This window comes from Amblyomma mixtum, chromosome 1, assembly GCF_055824585.1.
Source record: "Amblyomma mixtum isolate Tamu chromosome 1, ASM5582458v1, whole genome shotgun sequence".
NCBI lineage: Eukaryota > Metazoa > Arthropoda > Arachnida > Ixodida > Ixodidae > Amblyomma > Amblyomma mixtum.
In genome coordinates, this window is record NC_143012.1 from 247,934,884 (window position 1) to 247,942,486 (window position 7,603).

The following is a 7,603-nucleotide window of genomic DNA, read 5'->3' on the forward strand; positions in this document are numbered from 1 at the left end:
AGTGCAATGAAGAGGAGGCAACTGCAGAGCCAGTTTCAAGCCCTATATAACTCTAGCTGAGGTTGTAGGGTGCATCGGAAAGTTCAGAGACTTTGTGTCTCAACAGCAAGCTGTGCCAGAAGTAGTTTACAAAAACATTGACTCTTTTGATAGTTTTGTAACTTCTTGTGCTTTAAATGTACAAGTGCAGAAGAAGATTACTGATTTTTTTTTCAAAGTGAGAAAGGCAGCATTTTAACTGCTATGCACCTTGTATAAGTTACGTATAAATTCCATTTCACACTTTTGGCACTATGGATGCCATGTCTTATGTTAGTCTAGTGAATATTCAGTTTAGTGAACTTTCAGTTAAGTGAACTATTTCCTTCGGTCCCTTGAAGTTCACTCAAGTGAGAGTTCACTGTATTGACTCTTCAGGCACAGTACAAGTAAAACATGGATATTGTGGTAGTCTGGAAAAAAAAAATCCCAGAATCGTCACTCTATGCTCTCACTGTATGCTCTCAGTGCACTGAAGGTCATTTGGCTCTTTAATGTAGTCACCATTGCTGCGTGCTATAAGGCTTCAATATTATAGATCTTTGTCAAAGCCAGGGTGTGTGAAAAGAGGAAAATTTTTTATTCCGCATAAATCTCCAAACCTGACGGAAGCCAAACTCAGTCTCAGCATTGGTTTGTAATGAGCGCACAGCGTCCCCATGCACTGCTCGCACGGTACAGTCCTCCCTTCCCATCTCCATGCACGTGGTAGTGCTTCACCTCGTTGCCATTGTCGGCTTTGAAACGAACACCTGTCCGGCAAATCTCTCCATGCGTTTCAAAGGTGTGACGTAGCTTACTCCGTGCATCCTCGGTGCTAGGCACGCTTCTCTCTCCCTTGCCGCATCGCTCTCTAAGCAGTGCAGTACAGCAGAGCACTACCTCTTCGCTCCCCAACTACAGTGCCCGCGATCGATCCAAGCGTGCTTCGATGCGATCGCCTGCAGCGCCATTCACTGCCAATGCTGCCAAGCTGTACCACAACAGTGCCCCTGGTACACACCATACAAACCAGTGCAGACCGACATGCACGTGGCCGCACAACGGAAAGACCCTCTTTGACGTACCCAGTACAGCTTTTGCTGTAAAAGATGGGCTTGGTCTGAAGAAGCTTGCTGTGGGTGCAGTTTGGTGGCTTGCAGTATTTTCTAGAGCTTCTCCTGAGAAGATTGACAAGAATGCCAGAGGACCGGAGAATCCAGGCCAGGAGCCCTGCGTGCAGAATCCATTGCATATTGGTGGATTCACATGGACATCTAGGGTTTAAAAGATTAACGTATTTTCCGGTGTATAAGACGCACCCTCCATAAATGCAGGCTGTCACTGAAAAAGTTGGTATATAAGATGCACCCGTGTATAAGACGCACCCCAATTTACCCAGTTAGGCTAGTGAGGCTTATACCCCTGTCACACTAGCAAATTTAATGTCATTCGAACCTAATGGCATTCAATGCATCGAATGTCATTCGGTCTCTTTCGGTGCTACACGGAAAAAAATAATGTCATTCGAAAATGATGGCATCGATGATCAGTGAAAAAAAAATAGTACAACTGAATGACATCAGCAGGTATAAAATATGTTTGAAATTGTTGTGCAGTGTTTCAAAAGCCAAGCCAAGTACAAAGTGAACCACAAATCCGATAAATGTAAACAAACAAAATGGCTGACATGGCGGCGCGCGGAGCTTGGAAATGACTTCCGAAAGGTGAACTGCTCAGTTACATCTTTAAGTACCTTCGAGCTTAACGAACATGGCACGCCAACCTACAAGAATCACGCATCCCAAAATGACCGACGGTCGCAGGAAAGACGCTGCTTCACGCTCGGCCGCTGCGGTAGGCTGCTGAGACCGAGAGTAGCAGCTATCCACGGCAGCCTCTAGTGTGAACAGATTCACACAAACTAACTTTTTTTAGCAGAACAAAATAAATGCACTTAATAAGTTTGGCAGTGTGCGCATTATTTTTTTCGCATCGCTTGTTCCTGCTGCGTATCTGGTGTCCAGAGTACGCATTCGGTTCGAGATCGAATGCGAATGAATTCCCCTAACTCATTCGATGGCGAATGTCATTCGAACCTAATGACATTACATGTTCCCGTGTAGCAGTCGATTAATGACATTAGGTGCTAATGTCATTCGATTCGAATGACATTAAATTTGCTAGTGTGACGGGTATTAATTGGCTTGTGCGACCACTGTGAAATGCACCGTACCAGTGAGAAGTTCTTAAGCAACGCTAAGTGATCGAAAAAGGCAACACTCGCACCATACCTTTGACCATACCCGCCCACGTTTTAGCAAAAAGAAAAAAAATGAAAGAACTCTCCTTTTGTCCATAAAAACATTTTATTTTTACTTAAAACCTTTAAGTCTTCATCTTCGGATGCGCTATCAAAAAGTTCGTCCATTTCTGGAGGCAACGCGGCTGAAACATTCTCTTCGCACTACGCACACGGAGCAAACAAAGTTGCAAAGGGTGACCAAAAAAAAAAACGCCGGCTTGTCTTGACAATGGCGAGAAGCGCGATTGTCGCGCCACTTTTTGACATTTCACATTACTTTTGCGTGGGGCCTCTGACACTGCCGCGTGTTTATGACCCCGGAAGTCGTCATCCCCGCTGTTTCATGATAAAGTTCCCTTAGCAAAGTTGCAAATGGTGGTCACTGTATTGAAGTATTAACGGTGTTACAACCGCGTGATTGGTAGTGATATTTTTCTGGTGAAAAAAAGCTTAAACATGAACCTAAGTAAATTCTCAACTCGCAAAAAAAAAATCGCGTATAAGACGCACTCTTGTATACTCCTTTCATCAGGCTGCATTGCTCGGCTTAAGCAGCTGTGACGGTGGCGGCATCGAAATGCAGGACGATGCAGAAGCGGACACGACGAGACGCAGGCCCGACAAGAATGTATATGCAGCGCGTTCGAATACTCCGCGAGCGTGTATACATCTGCCTGCCAAAGGGGGAAACGTCATGAGCTGAAGGCCCAGCGGCCGGTCTTTTACATGCGTGAGTGTTGGACCGCAGCGCCATCCTTCGGGACGGCACGGAAGCAGTTTTTTTTTTATTCGAGCTATTTGCCATTAGGCATAATGAAAAGGGAAAGAAAGTTATAAAAAGGAGTGCAAACAAGCCTCGCTTAAAAAGCGGCAAAAGTTCGCGATAAAGCGATTATCTTGAGTCCACTTGCGATAGTCGTCTGCAACGTCCCATCGCAGGCCAACCTTTCTTAGGAAGCGTCGTCTCACGGAAGCTGTAGCCGGGCAAGTCCACAGCAAGTGCTTTTCGTCACACTGGTCGGAAGCAGTTTTTCCGCCCAAAGCCCTTCTCGCCCTGGAGCTCCCCTCTTGCTCTAAGCGGCCCTCTCTCAAAGCTTCTAACAGATCACGTAAGAGTCTCATTAAATCTCGTACGGTGCCCGGATGCTCTCGATTCAGCTCCCGGATGCCCTCGATTCAGCTCCCGGATGAGTGGAATTCAGTGCCCAGATGTTGGCTCTTGGTCTCGGCGTGACATCACCACACTGCCGACAACGGCAGCTAAAAGCATTTCATGCTTAATAAAGTCACAATTTAAGGACGAATTAGCCTCCATGGGAGCAAAAAGGGAGTAAAGCTGTCCTTTAGCGCGCTACCTTTTAGGGGCAGGGTATTTTGCCCAATCCCTTGAGTAGGTTTATATCGCTCAACATCAGGATTACTTACTAGCATTTACGAAGATTTTAACCTGGGTTTCAGTCTCCTCTATTACTAACTCTATGCCTGTATTTGGTAACCTCAACACCTACGGTGTTGCGTTTAAAAGCTTGCTCCCATTGCTAACTGCATCAAGTCACTATGCTTTGCAGTGGGAATATGCCTCCATTGCCAAGAGTAAGCATTCCGTATATTTAGGGATCGAAATTTACTCCGGACTTGGCCAGAATACCTTGCCCTAAAAGGGTGTGCGAACAGGACAGCTTGCTCCTTTTTTTTTTGCGGCACTCCCTCTTCTTTCACGCCCTTATTCATCCCTTTCCCCTATAGGCGTGGCTGAAGTATACTCAGAAGTGAGACGGTTACTGCGCGTTTCTGTTCCTCAAAGACAATTTTTTTTTTCTAACATGAGATGAGTTCAGACAGCGCCGATGAGTGGCCGCCAGTAGTACACCCCTCGAGTGGAGCGTAAATAATTGGTTTTCTTGCGTCCTCCAATGCCTTGTTTCAAGTCTCAAAGCTTCTCAAGGTTCAAGTTTCAAGCAAGCTCTTAACCTCTGCACTGAGAAATGTGCGTTTTAAAAGATTGTAGGCACGGGAATAGCAGTGAACTTATCGTTCATGAAGCAGTCCGCAGACCGTCAGGACTTCCCGGCTGCCGCTCTTGTCTTGGATGGTAAAGTAATGTGAACAAAGAAAGATAGAAAAAAATAGAGGCTTTTATCTAGGGGAGACGTACTAACAGCAGTACCCACCACGGTGGTGCAAAGGAACTGTCGCACTTTGCAGTGCAATGGCTGTGAAAATGACCTGCCTTGACGTCGATGACAAAATACGTGTAATGTGTACAGACACTGACACGAGACAATGATTGCGCGTACTGCGATGATTCAACGGTGACACGGAATTATCACCTGATATCAAATATTAGATGTGTTTAGACGCTCTCACCTTACTGTCAATAATTCATTCCGAACGTTGTTTTCGTAGCGTGAGCTACATTGGCCACAGTCACGCCGTTTCGCGTGCTCCCCCCGTCGACCATGCTGCGCATGTGCGAGGAGCGAGTGACGTCACTGTGCACAGCTGGCGCGCCTCGCCACGCGCTTTCGTCGCTGCCGCCGGCGATGATGATGACGATATCAACTTTATTTTCCACCAGATATGAAGGCCCCCAACTCCCCGTCCCCGACACGCAGGCATTGGTGACGGGGGCCGCGACCTCCGCGATTAGACGCACGCGAAGAGGTCTTGACTCTTCGCGGCTTCTTCTGCCAGGCGGATGGCTTGTTGCTGTAGAGCAGTGCTCGCTCCGAAGCAGGGCTTCCCAGGTTTCTCTGCAATTTACATTTGCTTTAGCCCCTGGGGAGCTAGCGCATTCCCAGATTACGAGGTCGAGGTTCCATCTCGCCCCACAGTGCTTGCACTCATCGTTTTGTTTCTCATCTTTCTGAACATGATATGCCCAGACTAGGTTTAAGAAGTTCCCAGCTTGGAGGCGCCGCCATGCGATTGCCTCCCTATTGTTTAGACTTTTATCCGGTGGCACCAGTCTCCTCTGTAACCTATAATTTTCAACAATCTCCGTATAATTTTGCAGACGCTCGTCCATGTTCCGGCAGTCAGGGGGCTCCACAGCTACCTGGAAGTAGAGAGCTCGGGCTAACTCCTGGGCCGCGTCGTTGCCAGGAACAGACGCGTGTGCGGGAGTCCAAATTAGGCTAATTTTTCTGCTGCCGCCGGCGCAGAACCACGTGACGTCACTGCTCACGCTACGTATATCCTGGCATAGCAGAGCTAAGCCCTGCCAACTTTTTTTTCGGATGCTATACCTGGTCATGTCGAAGACCTCGTCTTCCAAGACTGATGTCATCGCGGCTGCTTGACACACTCGTGTTCATCTAGCGGGTCCACTTCCCTCTCCAGTATTTCAGACAAATCGCAACCTTGCAGTTCAGTTCTAGACGACGGGCCGCCGCGGTGGCTCATTGGTTATGGCGGTCGGCTGCTGACCCGAAAGACGCAGGTTCGATCCCGGCAGCGGCGGTAGAACTTCGATGGAGGCGAAATTGTAGAGGCTCGTACTGCGCGATGTCAGCGCACGTCAAAGAACCCCAGGTGATCGAAATTTCCGGAGCCCTTCACTACGGCGTCCCTAACACTAACAAACCGTAACAAACCGTAAACTGGTTCTGGACGACGCCATCAAGGTGGCTCTGACGTCACCTTTGTTGTGCGAAAAGTGCCGCGCGTTCCGCGCGCGCAGCTGATGCCATCGAAGAGGGGCAAAGTTCCGGCAAAATGGATTTCACTGTCAGCAGTGAGGAAGTTGTTAGACCATGAGTGTGGTGTGTCAGTTTATGACTTTTAACGGCGAGTGGCTGCTTCACAGAGCGCCCCAGAGTTCGCCTCGATTACTTTATTCCTGTGCAATTACCCATACAAACATTCCGCCACTGAAAAATTTTGCGACTATCGAGTGTGCCTTTTCATAAAAAAAACAAAAAAACTTGAGCATCGATTCATTGAATATTTTATATGTTGTTGAAAGGTGCGCTTTCCTTTGCGTTTTCATGACTCCTGCGAGCGAAAAAGAGTCTTGATTGAAAGGTATGTAACTCTAGTTGTGATAGTGTGCTTTCAACGGTTTCAGGGGTTAGTTAGGCTATTTTGTTTCTTTAGCGGGGACGAATAAGCGCTCATTCATATTTTGTGCCTGTTCGACTGTTCGACAGCCGCTCGCTTAAGTTGTGCTAGAGGCGAGAGGCTTAAGGCTAGATTACTGCTCACAAGCTCGTATGACTCATTCTCAATCAAGTCTCTGCTCTTGGCACACTAGTTAGTGGATAAAAAAAAAGGGGGGGGGGGGGGGGGAACTGGGCTTATAGTACACACTGTCATGCACCTTGAATAGATGCTCATCTCTTGTCAACATCGGCCGCCATATAGTACTTCTTCTTCGAACAGGGAGAGTGTACTTACCCAAAGGTTCGTGCTTGTAATCCCCTTTGCTGCGTGTGTCTTATAAACTGCAGTTAATGCAGTCAAGCTCGAAATTCAACAACGCAGAAGTTGGAACTAAAATCGCACAGAACAGATTGCTTTAGTGCGACTTAACCGACTGGCCATGTGAAGTTCGCCACAAAAAGTGATAAAATAAGTTGCTTTGGTGGATTCACTAAGGTGGTGTAGTGGAAACTATGCTCACGCAGGAGCACAGTTTATCTCCTGGAAATTCCACTAGGCTACGCGTACTGGCATTCGTGGAATCACTTTTTTTATTTTTTTTTTCCAGTTCAGTTTGCTTTGTTTTCTTTCAAATCAAAAAGGCACGAAGCCTGACGAGGTCTCGTATCCCATATGAAGGTCATAGCAGGCAAAATTTTAAAATACATACAGAGGGTATCCTTCTGTCGAATATATACACACACATAAGACATAAGAAAATAAGGCGCATGTGAACACACAATACATGCTGTAGATTGACACCACTGATGTTGTGAAACAAACGCACGATAGAGACCGCGACAACACATAGGTGAGAAAAATGAATCAGTGTTTGTCTGAATGAGGAAAGAGTTTGAAACAGATAACATGATGACAAAAACTTGAAAAAATAATTATGAAGACGGATACAGTTAACATGCGGATATCAGGCTACCTAGACCAGGTGTTTCAGGGAAGCCCTCCGCTAGTTTTTAAAAATGGGGTTGTTGAGGTAAAGAGAAGCTTTCGGGGCATATAGAAATACAAGTGTTGAAAAACATGTGAACCGTGTTATTTAGTATTGATTAACTAGATTCTAATAGTTACCGTTTTAACTATTATCGGTAAACACATGCTTGCAATTAGAGATTTGTAGTC